Below are 27,256 nucleotides of genomic sequence, written 5' to 3' on the forward strand. Positions count from 1 at the left end.
ATTGGATGAAGATCAATTTCTGGAGAACAAACAAACAATATTGAGTGTCCCATTCAATGAATATATACTTCCACTGAGTGGCAAGGTCTTCCTTAATTCTTTTCTTCAGTGTTACATATATACATATATTTGTTAAAACTTGTCAAATAATTTAATTGTAAATAATAATTTTATTGTGTGTAAATTCTACCTAAATTTAAATAATAATAAAGTACCCCTTTTACTTTCATTTAGGAAATGCAGGCTCACAGGGAATGACTGGCCAAACACCTAACTCAAGATTTTGGGTTGTTTGTTGGGTTTTTTATAACAGTACCTAAGATGGGGCACCCAGGTGGTGGTTAAGCATCCAACTCTTGATTTCAGCTCAAGACATAATCTCACAGTTCGTGAGACTGAGCCTCAAGTGAGGCTCTGTACTGACAGCATGGAGTCTGCTGTGGATTCTCTCTCTCCCCCTCTCTCTGCCCCTCCCTTGCTTAGGATGTCTCTCTCTCTCTCAAAATAAATCAACATAAAAAAAAATTGTAAAGACTTTAAAAAAATTATTTCTAAGACAAACTAAAATACCAAGTTCTTCAGTTCCAATTAATAAGAGCATCCTTTCCACTATTATTTCTTATTTCTGAATCCTATATAAAATAGTAAAGTAAGCATGGTGTAAAGCGATCATCAATATTCTGAAAGTAAGCACAAATGTGGGGTGACACAGGAATTTTTACAAGTTGAAAAAATAACTTTCTAAATCTTATTTCCTTTACTGAAATTTTTGAAGTGTTGCAAAGCTACATTAATCAACACTTAATGCAGATCCTAATCCCATTACCAATCTATTCATACAATATTTTCAAAATAGCATGTTAATTTTATAACATTAAGACTGTGTCATAGTAACACTACTAAAACATAAACAATTTGAAAAGTAAACTCTGATCTATGTGTACTGGCAATATATTGCTGAATACTATCCCCTGGAGTAGTCCGTAAATATTTGTTGAATAAAATAAATCTACGAGAAGAGTTAAAATGCTTTCTTTTTATCATAAATTTTATGAAGCATGTGGGGTTATGATGTAGGAAACAGCAATCAGAATACTGCATCTAAAACATAAAATTCTCACTATGCTTCCTCTAGTGCACACAAACCACATCCATTAGGGAAGCAAAGTTGATGCAGCATTCCACATCCTGTAGGAGACAGAAATGCAATGTATTCGAAGAACAAGGATATGTTCAAAGACATTTTAGAAACTATGAACAGCAATAAGACCCTTTCTACCTCATTTTCAATATGAATCAGTAAATTAATACCAGGCTTATTTCTAAGGATAGAAAGAAGCACTATGCCCTGAGTCTAATGAATTTCAAGAACCAGGGGGTAAATGAAGAAGTCTTACCTATTACCTATGATACTGCCATGCAATATCTTGGTCACCTTCTCAACAGCAAAAAAAAAAAAAAAAAAAAGAATCATCTTGAATTGCAGACAGACGAAATACATCCATTCCAGGGGAAGGGACAGACAAGAAACAAGTGTGTAAAATGTATAGATGATAATAAATACTATGTAGAAAAAGAAAGCACAGAAGGATAGGAAGCTGTTTGTGTTTGTGTATTTTTTAATGCTCCATAGATCTCAGTTTTTATATGAAATCTCTTGATTTTGAGTGTTGACAAGTGATTTTTTTAAAAAGTAAGCAAAATGATAAGGGCCAGTATTGCACCAGCCAAACGAACCAAGGCATCTCTGGGCCAGATCTTAGCAAACGCATCGGGGTGAAAACTCTATGCTTGTTGACATGGTATATCTGTGGCTTCACATTCTAAAGATTTAGAGTACTATAAATTGGCCAAAACAAGGAAATTCAACTCAGAATATAAAAGAAGCATCAGTGGAGTTTGGAATTAGAGCAATCCTAGTTTACTGTAGCATAAAGAATCACAGATTCATTTAGAGCTCACAGAGGTGACTTGGGGTATGGGTGCCCCACATGCAAAAATATATGGAATTTAAAGGGTACAGGCATTAACAATTTTACAAAAGGTTGAAGGATAGAATATGCCACCCCAAAATATACCACTTTGGCATACTGATTATTTTGAGATGTAGGCATTTGAAAAACAGCAAATGCAGGGAGACAACTTTCTTTGAACTTCCTTTATCCTCTTATGTTTGGAAGATAAATCATTCAAAAGGAAGGTAACCATCATACAGGTCCTCCCTGCTTGGTTCCTCAATCAGGGAAGTTTGACTCTTCTCACAAAAAAGAGACTAGAAACCCACACCACACCCCAACATTGTTGCAAATGATCATGCCTCCATTTTATTCTCCCAAGGACCCACACACCTTTCCTAAAAATCATTTACCCTACTCTGACAGGCTCTGAGGGCCCCTACACTTTCCCTTAATAACATGGTATTTAATGCTAATTTCTAAAGCCAACTCTGTGAGTTACTCATGTCCCCTGGGTATCTTCCCTGTGTATATGAGGTATACACGCTGCTAACCTTCCATTTGTTTTTCTCTTGTTAATCTGTTTATTAAGGATTCTTAGCCAAGAACTCAGAAGAGTAGAAGGAAAATTATTTTTCTTCCCCTGAAAGCCCAAAGGAAGGATAAATTATATTGGGTCCACTTAAAGAAAAGGAAAGTCTTCACCTGTACCCAAACTATATCCTTGTTCACAGGGAAAATTAAAAAAAAAATGGACTAAGAAAAAGGTAGGATGGTACTGAGGTAATCGGTCCAACTACAATTTTTTTTTTATATTTTTTTTTCTAAATTTTTTTTCAACGTTTATTTATTTTTGCGACAGAGAGAGACAGAGCATGAACGGGGGAGGGGCAGAGAGAGAGGGAGACACAGCATTGGAAACAGGCTCCAGGCTCTGAGCCATCAGCCCAGAGCCTGACGCGGGGCTCGAACTCCCCGACCGCGAGATCGTGACCTGGCTGAAGTCGGACGCTTAACCGACTGTGCCACCCAGGCGCCCCTCCAACTACAATTTTTAATGGGTGCACTTTAATGGAAATTTGCCATCCATAGACTCTCCCTGTAGCTTCTTAATCATATAAGACCCAGCACGCTGATATTATCATTTTTGTTGATAAGGTTTTCTCATCATTTCAACGTTCTAACTTTTACATACATTCTGGGATTCATATCCATCAGAATCAACCTAATTATCTGTTTTATCCACAAAGGTTAACTGAAACTACTACCTTCACCATAAAGACCCTCAAGGTTTACCATTTCACAGTTTATTTTTCTAACCAATGGGTCAGGAAGGGGCTAGATCGCCAGCCCATGGCACGTCATCCCCAAAGCCATCTGGAATCATCTTACTTCTTAGAGTCATTTGCTGCTTTCTCAGGTCATGATTTCCTTACATTTCCTTCATTTTTCTTTTTCTGGATTTGCCAGACCTCTTTGAGCTCAGCACAAGCTTGACAGGGTTGTTTGAGTTTCGATTAAAAACTTACAGAGGATTCCTTTTTCTCTACATCCTCACCAACAATGTTATTTCTTGGGGGGGGGGGGGGGGTGGAGGTGGATTTAGCCATTCTGACAGGTGTAAGGTGGAAATTCCTCAAAATCAAAAACAGATTGACCAGATGATCCAGCAAAACTGGGTATTTAATCAAAGAAAACAACAACACTAAATTGAAAGGATACAAGCATCCCTAGGTTTATTGCAGTATGATCTACAATAGCCAAATTATGGAAGCAACCCAAGTTGCCATCAATAGATGAATGAATAAAGAAGATGTGGTATATACATACAATGGAATATCACTCAGCCATAAAAAAGAATGAAATCTTGCCATTTGTGACAACAAAGATGAAGGCAGATGGTATTAGGAGAGCAAAATAGGTTAAAAAAAAAAAAAACCACAAATGGAATATGATTTCACTCATACACAGAATTTTAGAAACAAAACAAATGAAGAAAGAAAGAATGAGACAGACTCTTAAATACAGAGAACAGGTATTTACTAAGGGAATAAGGGATTAGCAATATAGATAAAAGGGATTAAGGGGCACCTGGGTGGCTCAGTGGGCTAAGCGTCCGACTTCAGCTCAGGTCATGATCTTGTGGTTTGTGAGTTCAAGTCCCGCATCAGATTCTGTGCTGACAGCTTAGAGCCTGGAGCCTGCTTCGGATTCTGTTTCTCCCCCTCTCTAGCCACCCCCCCCCCCGCCCGCTCACACTCTGTCTCTCAAAAATAAACATTTAAAAAAAACTTTTAAGGGATTAAGAGCACACTTAACACTGAGTAATGTAGGGGCGCCTGGGTGGCACAGTCTGTTAAGCGTCCGACTTCAGCCAGGTCACGATCTCGCGGTCCATGAGTTCGAGCCCCGCGTCGGGCTCTGGGCTGATGGCTCAGAGCCTGGAGCCTGTTTCCGATTCTGTGTCTCCCTCTCTCTCTGCCCCTCCCCCGTTCATGCTCTGTCTCTCTCTGTCCCAAAAATAAATAAGTGTTGAAAAAAAAAATTAAAAAAAAAAACAATGAGTAATGTACACCCGAAACTAATATAACATTGTACATTAATTATACTTAAATTAAAACACACACACACCAAACCAAGTATGCATCAGTAGTTTTGACAACAGAAACTTCAAATAGGGCCTTGAATTATTTTTCCATGTGGAATACTTTCTGTCAATAACAAAATTCATTTCGTAGCAGTTACACCAGTTTTTTTTTTACCAAGAACATTTTTAGCAATTATTTTCCATTTTCTAAATACAATTTCACTGTTCTACAGATCAGCAAGGCTTACTTCAGAAACAATCTTGCAGTCGTCAGATATAATTTTGCTTCTTGAGTTCTTGTGACTAGTGTGTTCCCAATATATTTTTACATTGGACATAGTGAGTACTTGCCATCATAGTAATCTTTCTGAGAAAATAAATTTACATCTTTGGTTTTGGCTTCCTTTCTGTGATCTATTCATAAGTTGCTTTTCTCTCCCAACTGCCACGGTACTTCTCAGAGACCCGAAGGGCTGCTAATATATTTTAAAATAATTCTAGATCTCCCAGCCTCCAGAAAAACCATACCCCCAAAATAAAATGTGCTTGAAGAAAATAACATTTAAAATCCTCTCCTGAAGTTGTGGCACTTATGTTAAAGCAGGATTTTTCCCCCTTTCCTAATCTCACTTTAAAATGTTATCCATTTCAAATTTGATTTATGTAGCTGCTGGATGAAGGAGCTCTTTTAAATAATTGCCAAGAGAACAAAATAGGAATCAAAGTGTCAAATTCCCTTACATTATTTTGTAGGTAGCCTTAAATACTTCTTTAGTGCCTGTGAGAAATCAAATATTGGTAATCTGTCTCTGTCCATTTCTCTCTTCCCAGATAGCTAATGACATGCATTATACTTCCCTGACTGTGTGTACCTTTCATTTCACGCAAAGCCTTTAATCCTTCTCTTTTTAGATAAAATGCCATAACCATAGTGTAGTAGGTTAAGATTGATTGACAAGTGCATATAATTATGGCTTCAATAGTGGAGTATGTTTTACAGTTGAAAAAAAAATGCACAACCTTGAAAATAAAGAAGTTGTGCCCTTTCTCTGGGATAAAAGGATCATATCAAATTGGTTCATTTCTTTGCTGGAATGAAATAAAAGATTTCCTATAACAAAGAACACCACCCAAAAGGCTGCTGGAGGATGTCTTTCTTGACTAGATAATGCTTTGCCAATAAGAAAATCAAAAGAGATAAAAGTAGAATTTTAGGAGTTTGTCCCTTTTACTTCATTTTCCATTCATAGTTCATACATAATTGGAAACAAAAAGAGAGAGACAAGAGCAGAAAAAATGTAACATTCGAAAATATAAATTTATAAAATGTCTAAAAGGAAAAAGTTTGTGAATTAAAACCAGAGGGGTACAGTAAAGAAGCTTCCCTTACCTTGCTTCTGACCTTAGGTTGTACCAAAACCCACAATAAATTCATGCTATATTCCTTTAGTTTGGCTATTCTGTTTCAGTCAATTAAAAACAAAATTATTTTCAGATTTTTGATTTTGTATTAAAATAAGAATGAAAAAAAATAAATAAAATAAAATAAGAATGAATATACCAATTGGGAACCTGAGATCTGAGCTCTTGGTGAGAAGAGATAAATGTCACCCATCCAACAGTGGGCATGACAATTGTGTGTAGATGGGCAGGCATGTCTGGGATTTGCTTACCGACCTTACTAAATAAAGCATTACTCGAGCACCTACTATAAGCCATGCATCACAAGATGGCCTTCAACTCACTGTGCTCGGCTAATAGAACCTCATTGTTTCTCCTTTTTTGCTGGGCTAAGCACCAGGGTTTTCACTAATAATATAATTTTGGATGATTCATCATTTTGAACCTCTCAATGTTGTCTGTCAAGCAAAGAATATATTAGGCCCAGAAGCACTTTTATCCTGGAGACCATTCTTTTATCCATAATGTCTCAAAATCCATGAAATGTAATTTAGCCACTTCTTGCCCTAAGAATTTTTTCAGGAAACAGGGAGCCTTTCATATAATAAGAGAAGGGGGCATGGGGAGTGTAGCCAGAGAGAGAGAATCAGTAAAAATATTTTGCAACCTCTAATCTTATCAAAATACTTAGCTGTCATTTTTGAAATCAAAACACAGCATCCAGAAGCAAGGGGACACTGCTCAGGTTAATTTGAAAGGGGCAAGACAGCGGCCCAGAATCGCAGACGTAATCCCAGACAGTGAGGTCAAGACTTGGTAAAAATCTATCGAGAAGACGTAGGGGACAACTTGAGGTAAGCGGGAGGCCAGAGTGGAGGGAGTTACAGCATGAAATGTTTGCATGGGGAGACAGCCTGAGCAGTGGGAAAGGGAGAAAGGAAGTATTTAAAGACAAGAGAAAAAAATGTTACATCTGGCTATAAGAAATGTATCAGCCACAACAGCAGTGAAGGGAAAGATGACTTTTTTCCTCGTTTTGGGTTTTTTTTTGGGGGGGGGGGGTTGTTGTTTTTTTGGGGGGGGGTTGGGGTTTTTGTTTTGTTTTGTTTTTTTGGGGGGGGTTGGTTTGTTTTGTTTTTTTTTGTGTGTGTGTGTTTTTTTTTTTTTTGCATTAGCTGCCAGTGTATGATGGTGGAAAATACCATGACTACCAGTAAGTCTGGCACTGCTGCCTTGATTCAGGCTCATGAGGGAGCAATCTCATGGCCACAGCTTTTGTAACATGAGTGCCAATCTCAACAAAGGGAAAAAGATGAACGATGCCCTGCTATTTTTGTTTTAAAAAGCTGTGATATTTAAGATCCCCTGGGAGGGTCTCTCAGGCACTCCCAGGAGTCTGAAGACCTCACTTTGAGAAGTAGGGCCTATATTTCACTTTATGTTCCACAGGATAAGACCTTTTCAGTCTTCATTCAAAGATGGGATTTCTCATCCTCCCCCAATTATGGCCTGCCACTGGGGTGAAAATGCAAGGCACAGGGCCATATGGTGTCTTCCACTTTCTACCTCACTACTTATCCCACTGGATAACAAATGTATCTGAGACCTCCAGGGTTGGAAAGCTGGTTTAAATGCTTTCTGGACCTGTTACAGGTTTAAGATTGTCCCAGATGATTTCAAGATTCCTTGGAGACCCAAGCCCCATAGCTAGGAATTGTTCCTCTCAAGTTCCTTTGATGAACTTGATATGTCTCCATTCTTGCCTATCACATCTTTCTTCTACAGTTGGTAGGATTCCAGTTAGCATCAGCTTGTCTCTGGCCAGGCTGTTTACCCCAGACAGTGGCATTCCAGTCTGTTCCCTATCCTCAAAAATGTATCCTCATTTCTGAAAATGTCCTCAAATATTTCTATCCCACAGAAAGACTTCTGAGTTACACAGTATAATTATTTAGCAAACCACAAGTTCACAATACCAATTAATTATAAACTATGTAAGAACAATATTACTATGCTGAGCAAGACATAGTTGATTTCATCCATATAAGCGCTCTCGGAGTAACCATGTTTATATATGCAACCTCTGACCTGGCCTACAACATTATCAATTATTTTGACCAACTTTATAATCAATACAATTCATTATGACCAAATTAACCACAGGGTAATCAACACTTTTTGTTAAAGTGACCAAAATATTTAATAACTATGTTTCACTATATTATAACAACATATTTACATTTTCATGTGTGTATCTGTGTATGTATACATACACACACACACACGTACATGCATATAGATTGTATCATGAAGTTATATTTATATATACATCTATACATATATATTATTTCATGCTTCAGAATTTACGTTTGAAAGCCAAAAGATATAGCCTATTTCACAAAGTTTTCTCAAAAAAAGGACCTATGTATTCAACTTGTACCAGAATGGCCAATAGTGATTACATATATATTTAACATGGATTAACCAACAATGTATATTCCTTGAAGTTCTAGTAACAATGTACTATCTTTTATAATATTTCTGAATTTCAATGAAGAGTTTTAAATAATTAATTTTCCTTGAATTTATATAAGTAACTGTCTTAATAAATTAATTTAAATGCCTACTTAAGATGTAATTTAAAGTACTGCCCTCTAAACTGTGTAGCCTGACCATACAAATGTTCTTTATGCCAGAAATGATTTGTACTTTAAAATCCTCAGGGAAAAAACAGATAAAAAGAAAAATGGATCAGCACATCCTTAGTAGCTAAACCATTATTTACTTACTAGGTTTAGTACAGGAGAGGGATATTGTCAGAGCGCTCACTGCTGCGATAAAATTAAATCACGTCAGCATTTTTCACACCCAACAAAAGAAATATGTAATATATAGAGAATTGTACTTCCTTTTAAAGAAAAAAATCACCTTCTCAGCTCAATAGCCTACCTTAATCTGGTGATTAAATTCCAAGGATGAGTGATCTTGAGCTGCCATAAAAATACAGTGTATCCATATATTGGATTTTATTAATCTCCTGATTTTGACTGCCTGGGTTTCTTTCTCAGAACAAACTAGAAAAGTCCGTTTATGCTTATATTCTAAAGCATAATTACTATGATTAAAAAGTTGCAGTAACTTATGAGCTGTAAAACTAGTAAATTATATCTAGCCTGTAAGTAGAACTAATTATAAAGCTGTTGCTTGATTAAGGTGTTTATACTAAAGAGTATTAAAGGGATTAGTCCAAAGCTTTACATCCTGCAGCACAGAATTAATATGCAGGATTTAAACACTCAAATTAATTCAGGTGCAGCAAACAATTATATGAAATAGGAACACTCGACCCAGCTAATGACCACACTAGTCCACCAAGCTAATTTATAATCATGTACTTATTGACCTCTCTGCATGTTCACAAAAGGACTGTTCTCATGCTAATTCCTGCCTGCAAGCCATTGTCACAGCCCAGTGTCATCCTAGTGATTAGCGCCAGACAGGAAGCAGATCTAGCCCCTAAGATCACTACAACTTTTGTCGTAAGGAAATATCTCCTAGTGCAAGAAGTTACATGTAAATGATAAACTCTGTATCATCACCACCATCAGGAAGAGGCATTTAGTAAGAACTCACTGTGAGCATTTCTAGTCTCTTCACCGAACAGTGAAGCTGTGCTCCAAACTTGAACTCTGTGAGTTTATCGGCTAATTGGAACAAATATGTTGAGGGAGGGAGAGACTATGTCAAAAAAATAAGAAGTCTGGTTTAAGGTTTAAGATTTCTGTATTAGACAATTAAGCTAGTCAAACCACATCAAAATCCACTGCTAAGCTTTCTCCAGGATTTGTTCTGAGATAAATAAATGCAGTTCAGGCCCCCTGGGGTTCATTCACTCAAATTTTTCAACAAACAATTATTAAGTTCTACCTTACGAAGTATGGAAGACATTTTCAAAAGAAGAAATTGATAAAATGCAGCCTTTGCTCTGAGAAATTAAGGCGCACACACTTCAGTAGGAAAAAAGATAAACATACTACTAACTATATACCAATTAGAAAGAGTATCAGAAGAAGAGGCACAAAGGGTGGCTCAGTCAATTAAGCATCTGACTTCGACTCAGGTCATGATCTCATGGCTCGTGAGTTTGAGTCCCCTGCGTCGGGCTCTGTGCTGATAGCTCAGAGCCAGGAGCCCTCTTCGGATTCTGTCTCGCGCTCTCTTCCCCTCCCCCACTCAGGCTCTATCTCTCCTTCAAAATAAATAAACATTCAAAAAAAATTGAAAATAACCGTCACAAAGAATTATGTGAGCTCACATGCAGGAAAACTGATACCACAGGTAGTGCTAGTGTCCTATTAAAAGCACTAGATCAAGAGCCCACAGATGTGGGTTAGACAGAGTGTAATTTCATTTACTAGTTGTGGACTATCACTGAGTAGCCCACCGAAGACGTAACTGACAAGGTGAGCCACCAAGAAAGAATACAACTTGTCTCATTTCTTCTTGTATCTTCCTTAATGTTTCGTCTATGGATTTATCTGTGTGTTCGTTCGTTCATTCATTCATTCATTCATGGCTCCTTTGGTAAGAAACTCTTTGGAGGGCAGGTACCCCAGCAAGCAAAAATGAAACTTTAGGGGCACCTGTGGCTCAGTCGGTTAGGCATCCGACTCTTGGTTTCACCTCAGGCCATGATCTGATGGTTCACGAAATCAAGCACATCAGGCGGCATGAGACTGCTTGAATTCTCTCTTTCCTTCTCTCTGCCCCTCCTCTGCTTGTGCTCTCGCTCTCTCTCTCTTGCTCTCTCTCTCTCCCTCTCTCAAAATAAATAAACTTTTTTAAAAAGTGAAACATTTATGTTCTCTCAGTGTAATTTTTTAAATCATTTGGCCTTCTTTAGGAAGGGTAAAAAAGTGTTGCAAAGCCTCAAAGGCTGTTTCTGATGAGTCCTAAAAGTTCTGTATGATGGGCCATACGAATAACAAAATAAGGATATCGAGTATGCAGCTCTAAAGGGAGGTTGCAGGGGCACATGCGTGGCTCAGTCGGTTAATCATCTGACTTTGGCTCAGGTCATGATCTCACGGTTCTCGAGTTTGAGCCCCACATTGGGCTTGGTGCTGACAGCCCAGAGCCTAGAGCCTGCTTCAGATTCTGGGTCTCCATCTCTCTCTTTCTCTCTCTCTCAAAAACAAACAAACATTAAAAAAAATAAAACAAAATAAATGGAGGCTGCAGAAGATGTGGAAATGTATCAAGGGGAAGCAATAGAAACTAATTTTGCCTGGCAAAGTTCAACAGATTGGAGGCAAAGCACATTTAGAAAAGATTCAGTAGACCTTTGTGTTTGAATAGCCTACCTTGAAAATTATTTCAGAAGACCTTAAGAAATCATGCATATCTGATAAGGAAGATATGCTTTTGTGGGAGGGAATAGAGAATTTTTTATTTTAACTTTTCAAAAGCCACTAACTTTAAAAGTAATTTGGCAGCTATCTTAATGAATAAAGATTCTCTGAGAAAACCCTACAAAAAGGAAGTTGTGCCAGAGTCATTCAGGAACTGAGCTGTGTGAGGAAAAACCTTGCCCTATGTATATTACCTAATTTTAGAGCAATATGGAAAGAAGAATTTACTTTTTTTTTCTTTACATACCAGAAGTTTTTAATGAAAAAGAGAGAAGCACAGAATTGTATTGACAGCCAAATGGGGAAGGAGATTCTCATGATCTTAAAACCACAAGCTTCTCAGTGCAGAAATGGAATTTTCAGATTTTCAGGGATCCTAAAACCTAGCATGAAGTCTTGGGTATAGTATGCTACTAAATAATTACTTGTCTCTAACAAAATGGGATGATGCTAATCAGTTGGAGAAGAGAAGACACAATTTCAGCATCTTTTTTTTTTAAATTTTTTTTAAACATAGTTCATTTTTGAGAGTTAGAGGAAGACGGAGCATGAGCAGGGGAGGGGCAGACACAAAATCTGAAGCAGGCTCCAGTCTCTGAGCTGTTAGTGCAGAGCCTGACATGGGGCTTGAACCCATGAACTATGAGATCATGACCTGAGCCCAAGACACACACATAACCAACTGAACTACCCAGGTGCCCTAGGATCTCTTTGAGCGAAGGCAGAGCCTTATATGAGAGGTATGTTCTCAGGAGAATCCTACAGAGGAGGAAGAAAAGCAGGAAAGAAGGTAGGCAAAGTTGCGGCTGCAAGAGAAGTCTATCCTGAGCTAATTCCAAGGGGGAACTCTGGAGTGTAAATTTTAGCACTGAGATTGCCCCACCAGAGTAGAGGGGATTAACTCTTATCTCCCACATGATTCAAGGGTTATCCATTACCTGCTTTGGTGGGCAGGAGGCATGAATTACCTCTCAGGCATGTCAAAATGGCTCTGTCAGCCAAAAGCAAATGTAAGAATAAAAAAAAAAAAAATGGTATGGGTGTGATCCATTAGCAGCCAACACCCACTGTAGCTGGCACATGAGCGCACCAGCCTAATATAGGGTTCTATTATAAATGTTGCCTTTGCATCACTTAAGATGTTCTGTGTCCTAGCTTGGATGGCATCTAAGGAAAAGAAATAAAATTGCTGGACCAAGGGAAAGAAAAAAATTTTACTGCAAATGGACAATAGAAAACATACTCATAAAAAAGACAAATTTTTTTCAACCACATTTGCTAACTCTGTGGCAGGCACTAGACTATACAGCTTATATATATTGTTTCTTTTAATGTTTAGGGGAAAAAAAAGCAATGAAGGAGATATCACTATCCCCATTTTGCAGACAAAAAACGAGGACTTATAAAAATCACATATCTATTAAGGACTGGATGTGAGAGTTAGATTCAGGTCTGTGTGACTCCAAAATCCATTCCCTAAACATTAAGCCATTCTAAAAGAGTGTTTTTTTTATCAACTTTACATACTATCACATCAATAAAATTCTGGTAAGTTCCCTCACGTAATATGAAATAATTCCCTTCTAAATATATTTATTTTTTGTCTTTAAGGAAGATAGAAAAGATGGGGCACCTGGGTGGCTCAGTCAGTCAGTTAGGCATCCAACTTCGGCTCAGGTCATGATCTCACAGTCCATGAGTTCGAGCCCTGCGTCAGGCTCTGTGCTGACAGCTCAGAGCCTGGAGCCTGCTTCGGATTCTGTGTCTCCCACTCTCTCTACCCTCCCCCCGCCCATGCTCTGTCCCTCTCTCTCTCTCAAAAATAAATAAATGCTTTAAAAAAATTTTTTTAAAGAATATAGAAAATAAATCCACAAAGGGCCCTGAGATTGAGTTTTGATTAAACTTTTGGTTAATATAATGTCCACTGAAATCATAAAGTGTTTTCAAGATATAATATTGTAAAACAACAGTGGTTCCCCGGAGAAGTGAGAACTGTCAAGCTAACATGTGGAACAGACACTATTAGGAGATCCCCTCAAAATATGCACTGTATAAATCTGGGATCCTTAAATATTCCTCAAAAAGTTTTTAAATCAAATAATTTTGGGAAAAACAAATAGGACCTGCCTCTTAAGGCAGAGCACATTAATACATTACATGTTCCAAAGTAATCCTGGATCAAGAATTCTGTTTTTTTTTTTTTTTTTAATGTTTATTCATTTTTGAGAGAAAGAGAACAGAACGTGAGCTGGGGCGGGGCAGAGAGAGAAGGAGACAGAATCCAAAGCAGGCTCCAGTCTCTGAGCTGTCAGCACAGAGCCTGACACGGGGCTTGAACTCATGGACCGCAAGATCATGACCTGAGCTGAAGTTGGATGCTTAACCGCCTGAGCCACCCAGGTGGCCCAAGAATTCTGTTTAACTTTATTAATGTAAGTTTTCCAAGCTGATCTCTACACAAAATTCCATTTTAAACAATTATGAAACACTTATTAACATTTCAGAGAATAACTAGTAGTTCATGACTATGTGTTAGGGAATGTCAGCATATTGCATATAAGTGGATCTAAGAATACTGCAAAGAGGAAAGCATAATAAAATGTGTAAGGAGATGACTATTAGGAAATGTTAGCAGAGAGAGCAAAGGGATTGGACAGTATCCATTGCCATTCTGAGGTGGTGCTAGACAGACAGAAAGATACTATAAACAGGTGGACAGGTGCTCCTTATGCACACCACTATGTGTATGCATAACGCCCATAATTTAGGGAAAAGGTATGCCTTACACATACTAGGTATATATCAAATGCTTACTTAACAAATGGTCCAAAAGAGAAAATCAGAATTACGCAGACATAGGCTCATAGTAAACAAACGTAAGTATTACATGAAAAAATTAAACCCATGGTACAGAGTCAAAAGTCTTTGAATAAATCCTAACTCCACCCCTCATAGAAATATGATATCATCTCCACTGTGTTTCTTTACATGCAGATGAAAAGACCCTGTCCTTATTCTACTCTTAATAGATGTTGGGCAAATCACCTACATTATAGTGATTTGAAAAGAAATAAATGGTTTTATAAGTATTAAGTATCTTTATGTAAAGAAACGTTGTGAACACTTTTTTTGATAACTACAGAATGGCACTTTGTCTCTTCAAGGCATTTCTTCTTTATACTAATGAGCACAGATGGGCAATCTTCAACGGACTAGGAGATTCAGCTTAGCGAAGTATTATGCCAGTTCAAATTATACAATATTTTAAAGACGATAAATCACCAACTTCTGTATTGACTTAACTTCTTTTTCACCTTGTAGAATGGATTCTCTGAGCACTTGTGTCTCAGTGAGTTGGTGTGTTTAAGGATGAATGCTCCGAGATGGCCAGGATGCTACCTATAAGTATCTCTTTGAGTTAGGCATACTTTAGCAAAAGATCAAACCCTTAGGTTAGATAAGCAGGGTCAGTCATATATCAAGTAGATACACATCTGTGTGGAAGTTAATCAACTTGAAGGTGGAAATGCAGGATACAGCATTTGGATGAATATAAAATAAAGGGTGAACTTCAGCAACATTCTCGTGAAACTATCAAATGTGTACCTGTATTTTAGAAATATAAAGTGACTCCATGTTATCCAGACAAATGTGAGAAAAATACATACATTCCAAAATAGTCCCAGAAGCACAATTTAGTAATTACAAGACCCTTCTCTTTTTTTCATAGCTAAATAAAAGCAAGGACCCTGTGTACAGAAACATTTTTTTTTTTTTTTTTTTTTTTAGGTTAGGCACCTTATCTTCTTTTTGTTTGCCTCTGCCAGACACTTCCCCAGCCATGGAATGAAACTCCCACATCATCTTGGCTGCAGTGTGAAGGTATATATTTGAGCATGTTGAGTGAGGTGTTAGGCAATAAAAAGTTTTGGATTTGAACTTTCATGATCTGTGCCCAAGAAATTTAGAAATCACTATGAAGACTTCATGGATTTATAGGAATTTGGTCACTAAAAGAGTTCAAAGTTTATAACAAGGCACTTGGAGACCAAGATTCATCAGATGTTACCTCCTAAGCAAAGGAATTAATTCAGACCCTATATATTTTCTCCCTTTTGTATGTTTTCTTACCAATTTCTTAGATTATATTGACTACTATACTTGGCTATTAATAACTTTAATTTATACTTGTAATATATTGTATTACTGGAATGTCTATTATGTCCATACAATAAGATGGGCATAAAACTTTTGTCTTATGTTAAGTGTACTATCTTTAAAAAAAAATGTTTATTTTTTATTTTGAGAGAGAGGGAGCATGTGAGAGCAGAGAATAGGGAGAGAGAGAGCTGGAGAGAGAGAATCCCAAGCAGGCTCCTCAGTCAGTGCAGAGCCCGATGCGGGGCTCTATCCCACAAATCATGAGATCATGACCTAAGATGAAATCATGAGTCAGATGTTCAACCGACTCGGCCACCCAGGTACCCCAAATGTACTCTCTTTTAAAGCTGTGTATATACACACAATAAATAGGTTGTATGGAACATAAACCAATGAGTCATAGTCAAAATACTCAAAATGAGATATACAGACAGGATTAATATTTAAATGTTACATTTAAATTTTAAATTCTTAACATGTTAACATTTAAATAAATATTTAAATGAATAAAAAAAAATTAAGAAGTATAGGGGACACTTCCAGGCAAAGAAAATGTCACGTGAAAAGATTTCAGGAGAAAAAAAAGGCAGAAAACTTATCTGTCCTGTTGGGACTTTTGCTTCTATACATTTCAACCAGCCTTCAGGCAATGGCTACGGCTCCTGTGTCAATAGCCCAGAGCACTGATCTCAGTATTTTTCAGACACACACAACTTGCAGTTACATAAAATGTATTTCTACATGGCTTAACAGGCTGTTAGGCAAAATCATGGCTGCACATGATAGATCATGCATGACAAAATGAACACTGTGTTTTATTTCAGTCATCTGTTAGCATTTTCCTATAAATGACAGTGGTTTTTTTTTTCAGTATTTAAACTAAAAAATGAAGCCTTCTTAAGGTAGCTTGGATTTCAAAGAACTTTACTTAGCCAGTAACTACATGGGACAGATGCATTTATAAACCTAACTAGAAATGACATTACTGTGTACGTTAATGGCCACGTATATTCTTCTGGCTATCTGTACTTTCCAGGGTTTCTAACTTTACTACTACTCCTCCCAGAAAGGGGGAGTGCAAACAGACAAGACAGAGCAAAAAGTTCTGTGGGTCACCAGATCGCCCCCGAATTATCACTCTTGTAAATCTCTCTCTTAAACTCATTATTTATTAAAATTAGGTCTCCTTTTGGCAATTTCTATAAGTAAATACTCAAGGATCTTTTAGGATGTGTCAGTGAAAGAGAGATGAACAAATCAGGGTCTCCTGCTCTAAGGACCATACAATCTATTGGGTTTGACCATCATACATATAATTATCTAAAAACAAATCGTACCATCGAAAAAATATACAAAAACATGCGAGTAGAGATAAAGGTGAGATTAAATTTCAACAAGAGAAGCTGGGATTGCTTTCATGGAGATGATTGCCAGCTGAGTTCTGAGTAAGGGGAGGATTTTATTAAGTAGCAAGACTGGAAAAAATATTAGACAAAACTATGTAAGTAAATCTGTACTTGTATCCTCAGGTAGGACTATTTTAACGAAATTAGGGGTAATTTAGTGCAGTGGGCTGTGGGAGGCAAAGGAAGCATGGGGGAACAGAAGTTTAAGACTACTGAAATGGTTGAGACAAATCAAGAAGTTCCTTGACTATGTGACAGTTTCAACTTTACTGTGCAGGCCACTGAGAGTGTTGCAGGGGTGTGAGCAGGAGAATGTCTTGATCTCAAAGGGAAGACAAGAATATAGGTCAATGCAACTTTTTTCAATTAAGAAAAAAAATATACGGTTAAGACTTAAGAAAATATGTTCTCTTTCTGCTTACAAGTAGATTACAATTAAAGTTTACATTCTTTTTCATGTAGTTGGAAGCAGTTTCTCCAAAGAATAAGTAAAGCTTTCTCAGAGGATATCAATGATGCTTTTTATAGAATAGTCTTTGTTTTGTTGTTTTTTCATTTTAAATTCCAGTATAGTTAACATACAATGTTATATTAGTGTCAAGAGTATAATATAGTGATTCCACAATTCTTACAGAGCAGTGTTTGAGATGAGGAGCCTTGGTTGCTAATCTATTCCTGAAATGTTACCTAGCAAAAAACTATATACACACAAAAGTGCATGGCAAAAGACTTTCCTGTGCTCAAAACTTGTTTGTCACTTTAGTAGAAGGCATAGGGATCTAGCTCATCAAGTGTACCTTCCATGAACTTACCCTTCTTATAAAAATTTATTGGCAGAAGATGGGAGATGGGATTGGCAGGGGAGCGGAAACTGACAGTTTAAAAAATTGAGACACTTGGCCAAACACTTGGCCCAGGACACCCTATTTTATTAAAATAAAATGATTCCACTGTTACCTCTTCTACTGGCAAGAGCCAAGGCATTATACTTTTCTATGTATAAAAAAGTGAACAGGCACACCTAGAGCAAAAAGGTTAGTGGTAGGGGCAGCTTGAGATGGGATCTGGAGATATCACAGCTAAGGACTTTGAGGAGTGCAGTCCCCCACTTGAAAGGTCTTTAGGAATGGTACATCTATGTGCTGAATTTCTTATGCAAGAGAGGGATTTCGCTAAGTCTGTGTGGATTCCTGAGATTCCTTTTTCCTGAGAGTGGCTAATTTACTTCTTATTTGAGACACAGTTCTTTTTAAAACCTATACTGATTGCTAATAATGTTATCAGAAAGAGATTTTTAAAAATGAGACATGTATAGATGGCAAATACTACCTTGAAAAAGATTCGTCACTGATTGCTATAAAACCTTCTTGAGCTCACCTCTTTGGGTAGTGAGATTATATTTCTGCAGACGTTTTAACTTCATCATGGGTTTTTATCCTCAATGCTTTATCTTCCTAGAAATAAGGTGAATTCAGAAACAAAGGTGCTATCGCCCCCAATTTACTCTGCTTGGTAAACTGGAGCCTAGATGTTAAGTAACTTCTAGAAGTCACACAATAATAGAGCCATACAAAGAACTTAAATCTTTTAACGGTAATCCTGTGCTTTCTCATTATATGATGTGTAAGTAGCTGCATTTGATTCCTTCAGATAATATCATGTGAACAGTCCTCAGAGAATAGACCTTCTTTGTCTGTCTGGTCCTTCATCTCCCTCCCTGTATGTCAGCCTGAGATGGAAAATCAGCCTTTCTGTGTAAGACAAAAATTAGTGTTATTCCTTTAGTCTCTGACTTGGAGCATCAAGTTAAGGTGTCCTACTCCTCTATTCATCATATTTGTAAGATGCAGAAGCCATGAGAATGATGGCCTTGCTGGGGAATTATTTCCTTGCAATGATTTTCAACAATGTCAGAGTTTCCCTAAGGGACCGATAAAGATCATTGAATAAATGTGATGGTGCTCTCAGTTAAGCATTAGTTACTGTGTTTAGGTGTTTTCCCTGGCTCCTCCTGAGGCCACTGAATACCTCTCAAAGGAAAAAATATGCTCCTGATTTGTCTGTCAGGGCCACTATGAAAAAGGCTCACCCACATGTGGTGATTTTTCCTCAAATGATTCCATTCTTCCAAAATGTCTATTTTTGTCTATTATTACACTATCTATTGAGTAAATGTCTATTTTTGTGTATTATAACACTATTATTGAGGTAGTTAACATGCTCTATAGTAAGTGTGGTACAATTCACTACTTCCAGGATTAAGTTGAACAATAATATTTACTCTGGGTTGGACCTAGGCCTGAACCTTGGGAAGTTTTACATTTAATTCACACAAATTAACTTTGACTAGGTAACTGGGATGAAAGCTATTTCTAACAACCTTTCAAAGACCATCATTTTGTGCAGTTTGGTTGGAAATGCAGCTAATAAAGATTTTTAAAAAATAAAAGGTGTGTTGGGGGGGTGGTATCTGGTTGGCTAAGTCCATAGAGCATGCAACTCTCAATCTAGAGATTACGAGTTCGAGCGCCACGGTGGGCATGGCATATATATATATACATATATATACATACATGTGTGTGTGGCTGTCATATATATATATACGTATATATACACAAATGTATACACAAATACATTAATACTAAAAAATAAAAGGTGGGATTCTTTTCCTAAAATAAACTTTGTGGCTTACAAGGGCAAAAACAGTCACTGTTTATGTTGGAATGTGTGGCTTACAAAATAGGGAGAGTAAAAAATAAGAAACCAGTTATTCATTTATATGATACAGCATAATTAACTTGGATATATAATAGTCATCCTTGAAATCTATGGCCTCAGATTACCAGTTTAAATAAGATGAGGAAAATTTTATAGGAAAGCAACCTAATCAAACATTCTTTCTGTTCTGTGCCCATGCCTCTTTGGGTTTTCTTACCTCAATTTATGCGCCATCTGCACTGGGTATTAAGGAAATCTTATTGATAAAGTGTTAAATAGCTGTTAAATCCTATATTTTTGTATTTTTTTAAATTTTTTAATCTTTATTTATTTTTAAGAGACAGAGCATGAGGGGGAGGGGCAGAGAGAGGGGGAGACACAAAATTCGAAGCAGGCTCCAGGCTGTGAGCTGTCAGCACAGAGCCTGACGTGGGGCTCAAACTCATGAAACATGAGATCATGACCTGAGCCAAAGTCAGACGTTTAACCGACTGAGCCACCCAGGCCCCCCATATATTTTTGTATCTCTTATGCTGGTTTTGATATCTGTAATTCTAGTTAATGCTTTCAAAAGTAGAAACACTTACTGGTGCAATGACATTTTAAATACCGTAACAATTCACTCTCTAGCCAGCACAGGCCTTGGAATGCACTCACTGTCTGGGGCTATTTAGAATTTTCTGAATAACCTTAGACAAATCCTGACTCATTGACCCAGATAAGCTTCTGAGAATGCTTTATAGTCAGAAGTTGTACTAAGCTTGGAGACGGAAGTGCTCTTTCTTTAATGTCACTTATTACACAATGAAATTATCTTATTTTTTGACTAATATGTGTCTCTTCCAACTACTGTGTAAACTCCACAGGGGCATCCTAAAAAGTGCCTGTCACAGTAGATCCTTATGACTATCTGCTGAGTGCCAGAAGGGATGAATGAACAAATAGAAAAAATCTTACAGTATTTCTGAGCTTTCTAAATCAACAAAGAAGAATGAATGGAAAAGGGAAACACAGCTGTTTTAAGTGATTTACTCACTACTGATCAATTCCCTTTGAAAATATCTTATTCTCTACTTCAATTATTATAATTTTTCCTTAACACTTTGCACCATTTTTAAGAATGTTTATGTTTTTATTGTTTTTTTAGTAGTGCCATTACTTCATTTTTACCTTTGATTATTCCAGATAAAAATATTTTAAATCTTAGTATGACACTTCTTTATCCATAATTTATCTCAAGTGAACTTAGGTACCAAGTGTTATTTCTTTTTTCTTTCTCAGCATTACATGATTTAAAGGATTTTGGAATTGTGATTTACAGACTCATTTTGAAGAGGGAAATTTTATCTGGCTGTTGTGTTTTTGCTTTTTATTGCATCTTTGGTGATGATTTTTTTCCCTCTTTTAAAATTTTTAAGGCTTGTTTTATGGCATAGCATATGGTCTAGAGAATGTTTCATGTGTACTTGAGAAGATATGTATCCCACTGTGGTTGGAATGGATCATTCTGTAGATGTCAAATAGGTCAAGTTAGTTGATAGTGTTTCTCAAGCCTTCTATCTCCTTGCTGATTTTCTGTCCAGTTGTTCTTTCCATTACTAGGAATGGGTATCAAAACTTCTACTATTGTTCAATCATCTCGATCTCCTTTCCGCTCTTCCACTTTTTGCTTCATGTATTATTGGCTCTGGTGTTAGGTGTGTGCACATCTATTATTGTTATATCTTGCTGATATGTTGACCCTGTCATTATGAAATTACTTTCCTTATCTCAAGTAATATTTCTTGTCTCAAAACCATTTTTGTCTGATACCAATATAGCAAGTGTAGCCATTCCCATATCACACAGAAAAAAAATTTAAGCAAAATATTTTAACAGTTTACCCAAAACATTTTTTCTATTTTGTTGTGGTGTTTTTTTATATGAAGTTGTCACCAAACACCTAGTCAGTATATTGATTTAGGAATCTAAAGAAAAGAATTGTATGGTCCAGACTTATCATACTTTGATACATGGTTGCCATAGTAACATATGTAAATAATTAATCTTACCATGTGAAATATCTGTGAAGATCATGTTTAATATTTCCCTGTGATGAAGCATTACTGTCTGAAATCAACTATAGTGTTCATGAATATAAAGTCTAATATAAACTCCTATTAGGTCAGTCACTTTAACAGTCAAATCTGTAACAATGTTTTCTATTATGTAAGAGCATTACATGGTAAAATATTTAATTTCACTATTCTTTGGAAAAGTTCATCAAGCTCAGAAAAATGACTATTTTGGTGAAAGCTTTAAATACATAGAGCAAAGACCATTCAGCAGATTTTGTTCCCATATAATCAACTAAATGGTCAGATCCTTGAAAAGAAATAATGATAAGCCCTAGAGCAAACAGAAAATAAAATACTTAATGTATCTTCCCTTACTACTTTCAAGATACGTATTTGCTAAACTACAATCAACATTAACATAGAATGTGTTTCCTTTTTAACAGTATTAGGACTGGGGATGTTTTTGCCCAAATAACATTTCATTAGCTTTGGATACAATGACATAGAAACTGAAAATACCATCCTTCTTTAAGAAGATAACAAGGGGCGCCTGGGTGGCTCAGTCGGTTGGGCGACTGACTTCGGCTCAGGTCATGATCTCACAGTCCCTGAGTTCGAGCCCCGCGTCGGGCTCTGTGCTGACAGCTCAGAGCCTGGAGCCTGTTTCAGATTCTATGTCTCCCTCTCTCTCTGCCCCTCCTCTGTTCATGCTCTGTCTCTCTCTGTCTCAAAAATAACTAAACGTTAAAATTTTTAAAAAAAAATTTAAAAAAATAAAATAAAAATAAATAAATAAATAAAAAGATAACAAATATTTACTAAGTGTCTACTGTGTGCAAAACCCTGTACATAATGCCGGATATACATGGATGCACTCAAAGAGCTTTCTGGCTGGTGAGACCATCTGCAGGTAAAACATGGCATAGTAAGTGTTGTGACGGGAACATGCACAAGGAAGAATAATCAGCTGTGGGGCACCTGAGAGGGCCTCCAGGAGGACCAGTGATAGAAGTATGGAATGATAAATGGCAGCTCTTCAGGTGAAGAAGAGGGAACACAAAAGACGTCCCAGGCTGAGATAGGAGCATGCATTTTAAGCAGAAGATATCCACTAAAAAGAATAGTTTATTGCAAAGGGGCAAAACTGGTCTAGAGTGAGGTAATAAAAATCTTACTGTAAACCAAGGTGAGAAAGAAGATGGCTTGTTTTTAAGTAGTATGAATGGATATAATGAAATATGCATCAATTACAGAGCTTTAGGGGGGAAACTGACATGGCATGTTCAATTTCTTGAGTGTGCAGGCAGAGAGGGAGGGAGGTGAGGAGAATTGTCAGAGAAGTGGTTTGAGTAAGATTAATAGAGTGCCATTTACTGAAATTAAAAATCAAGAATAGTGTGTAGTTATTGGAGAAGGAGTAAACAGCAGGGGTTTTCAGGATGAGTCCATACAACAAGGTAATAAATTTGCTTTTTAACATGTTTTAGTGGAGATACCTGATATCTAAATTGTTAGATAAATTCATTCTGAATCTTAGGAGAGAGAGTCCTGGTAATTTTTAAATCATCATATGATAGCCTGAAGCTATCAAATTATCTATAGACACACCATGTAAGAGAGTCAAGGATAGACCTTGAAAAATTTATCAGCAAATCTTAAGAAGAGGAGCCAGTCATGACATTCTGAGTGTAGAAAACCAAGCAGGGCTAACGTCCCAGAAGCCAAAGAAGAGTCAGCTACCAGCTCTGCAAATATAAGGTGGGTGCTTTGTCTTTTGGTATACTCAGTGACGTGAACAAAATCAGAACGCTTGGAAGGGTTCTGACTACTATCATATCACACATAGGGAATTGAGAATTCAGTATGCCATACACAGCCAGCATAGGAAGCTCTCCTTCCCATTTGAAACAACACAGACTAAAATAACTGAATATGGAAGAGTAGCATAACATGCCGCCACAACATATGCCACTCTGGCACATTGATTATTTTCAGCCGTAGACACTTGAAAAGCAGCAAACACAGGGGCAGGCTTTCTCTGAACTCCCCTCATCTACCCAAACACCGAGATCTCCCAGAAGGAACTCAACTGTCTTAATCCTTCCCCAGGACAGTCTTCAAGCAAGATTGATTCTTAATCATAAGAGCAAAGACTAGAAGTCAACATACTTTATCACAGACTTTCATATATCCATCTACTCTCTAAGGACCAGATACTTTATCACAAACTTTCATATATATGGGGTGTGTGTGTGTGTGTGTGTATATATATATACACACACCATATATATATATATATATATATATATATATATATATACACACATATACACCTACACATATACACACATATATACACACATATATACATATATATACACACATATACATATACACATATACACACACATATATATACACATATATGTATATATACACACACACACACACATACATACACACACACACACACACACCATATATCCAGATACTTTATCACAAACTTTCATATATATGGGGTGTGTGTGTGTGTGTGTATATATATACACACACCATATATATATACACATATACACCTACACATATACACATATATATACACACATATATACATATATATATATACACATATATATATACACATATACACACACATATATATACACATATATGTATACACACACACACACACATACACACACCATAGATATATATATATACACATATACACCTACACATATACACATATATATACACACATATATACATATATATATACACATATATATACACATATACACATATACACACACATATGTATACACATATATGTATATATACACACACACACACACACACACACACCATATATCCAGATACTTTATCACAAACTTTCAAATATCCGTCTATTATTCTCTAAGGACCCATTCACCTTTCCTAAAAATCATTTACTCTTCCCTGACAGGCCCACGTCCTCCCTCCCCTTTTCCTGTTAAGATGGTATATAAGCCTGAATTCTATTTTTTTTTATTTTTCAATATATGAAGTTTATTGTCAAATTGGTTTCCATACAACACCCAGTGCTCATCCCAAAAGGTGCCCTCCTCAATACCCATCACCCACCCTCCCCTCCCTCCCACCCCCCATCAACCCTCAGTTTGTTCTCAGTTTTTAAGAGTCTCTTATGCTTTGGCTCTCTCCCACTCTAACCTCTTTTTTTTTTCCTTCCCCTCCTCCATGGGTTTCTGTTAAGTTTCTCAGGATCCACATAAGAGGGAAACCATATGGTATCTGTCTTTCTCTGTATGGCTTATTTCACTTAGCATCACACTCTCCAGTTCCATCCACGTTGCTACAAAGGGCCATATTTCGTTCTTTCTCATTGCCATGTAGTACTCCATTGTGTATATAAACCACAATTTCTTTATCCATTCATCAGGTGATGGACATTTAGGCTCTTTCCATAATTTGGTATAAACCTGAATTCTAAAGCCATTTCTCTGAGTTACTCATTTTCCCCTTGGTATCTCTGGTGCATCCAGGAAGTACATATGCTACTAAAGTTCTATTTGTGTTTCTCTTGTGAATCTGTGTTTTACCATGGGAGGTCTCAGCTAAGAATTCATAAGGGTAGAGAAAATAATTACTTTTCCACCCCTGCAACAACAAATTGAAATGTATTGCGAAACTTTCAAAAAATAAAAAATCTTCATGTGCCAAAACGGAAGGGCCAACTCAAAGCCAGAGAGAAGAATGCTCCCACTCTAAAGGCAAGTAAGTAGTCCAAAGAGATATTGGAAACCAAGGTGCAAACTAAAGGTTGTGCAGCTTTAATACCTGGTGGAGAATGTGAGACAAGGCATTAGTTCCATATACAATGCAGTTATTTATTATGAATAGAACTTTCTGCATAAATCCATTACCACCCATCACCAGAGCCAGAAGTAACACTTTACTGGACACTGAATCTCTTAAAAGTGACTTATAAATAATGTCAATACCACATCTGCAATAAATGCAAGTGAGAACTGCACATACAAGCTATCAGATAATTCCTGAAAACCCAAAGTAGGGCTTGCTTCTCAGAAGCTCACAGGTTCCCAAAACAGAAGAAGGTAAATCCACCATCTGAAGATGCACTCATAACTGTGTGCTTAAAATGAAAACGTCCTTCCCTGAAGAAGACTATCCACTAAAAATTATGAACCACATGAGGACATGAGCCATTGTAGTGGGGTTCAGGAGACAATAAATAATCACACTATTTTTAAGAGGGTGAAGCAAATTCCGCATCTGCTTTCTGGAGCTGAGCTGTGAGGTAGAGAGAAAAAAAGAAGAGCATCCTGTATGGATTTAAGAGAGAGAATTGATTATGTTTATGTGCTGATAAGAAGAAACAGCTTTTAGGAAGGTGAAACTGAAATCATTTGAAAATTGGCGAATAGTCAATGCTAATATGTTTCTTTTTTTTTTTTTTTTTAATTTTTTTTCAACGTTTATTTATTTTTGGGACAGAGAGAGACAGCATGAACGGGCGAGGGGCAGAGAGAGAGGGAGACACAGAATCGGAAACAGGCTCCAGGCTCTGAGCCATCAGCCCAGAGCCCGACGCGGGGCTCGAACTCACGGACCATGAGATCGTGACCTGGTTGAAGTCGGACGCTTAACCGACTGCGCCACCCAGGCGCCCCAATGCTAATATGTTTCTGAAGAAATACTGAAGCATAAGCGGAGAAATTAGACTTAAACAATAGGAGAACAACTATTTTGTAAAAAAGGAAATATGATGTGAGAATAAATCTGTGGGAAAGAGGAACAAAAAGTAGAGAAGTTTTCAATTTCATAACATCGTCTCACTTAATTCTTGCAACAATAGTGGGATTCTGATATTGTTACTAATCTCAGAAAATGTGTTGTTGAGTTATGTGCCCAATTTTTCTTCTATTAAGGGCAAATCTGTGACTCTAATCTGGGTATTTTCTCCTCATAATACTATGCAAACCTCATCCAATAAAAATTTTAGCGAAGCTCAAACCCTATAGAGATGACTTTAACGTATCAGTAGGGAAAAAGATCAGTTATTTTTGACCCCTCGTGTGTGTGTGTGTGTGTGTGTGTGTGTGTGTGTGTGTGTGTGTATTTAACATTTACTTATTTTTGAGAGACAGAGACAGACCATGAGCGGGGGAGGGACAGAGAGAGAGGAAGACACAGGATCTGAAGCGGGCTCCAGGCTCCAGGCTCTGAGCTGTCAGCACAAAGCCGGACATGGGACTCGAACCCACAAACCGTGAGATCAGTCCAAGTGGGATGCTTAACCGACTGAGCACCCAGGTGCCCCGAGCCCTTTATTTAACAGATGAGGGCATTATCCTGCCGTTTTCCCAGGACAAGCCAATGTGCTGCACAAGCCATAAAACAAGAGCCATACACTAAAAATAAACACAGAGATTGTGCTGACAGTACAACTAGATAAACTAACATCACTAATGTACACATCAGTGATGCTTAAGAACAAATGAGTCATGTGTCACAGAAGTGACCATTTGTGCTGCAT

This window comes from Herpailurus yagouaroundi, unplaced genomic scaffold (genome assembly GCF_014898765.1).
Source record: "Herpailurus yagouaroundi ecotype Mexico unplaced genomic scaffold, PumYag 192, whole genome shotgun sequence".
Lineage (NCBI taxonomy): Eukaryota > Metazoa > Chordata > Mammalia > Carnivora > Felidae > Herpailurus > Herpailurus yagouaroundi.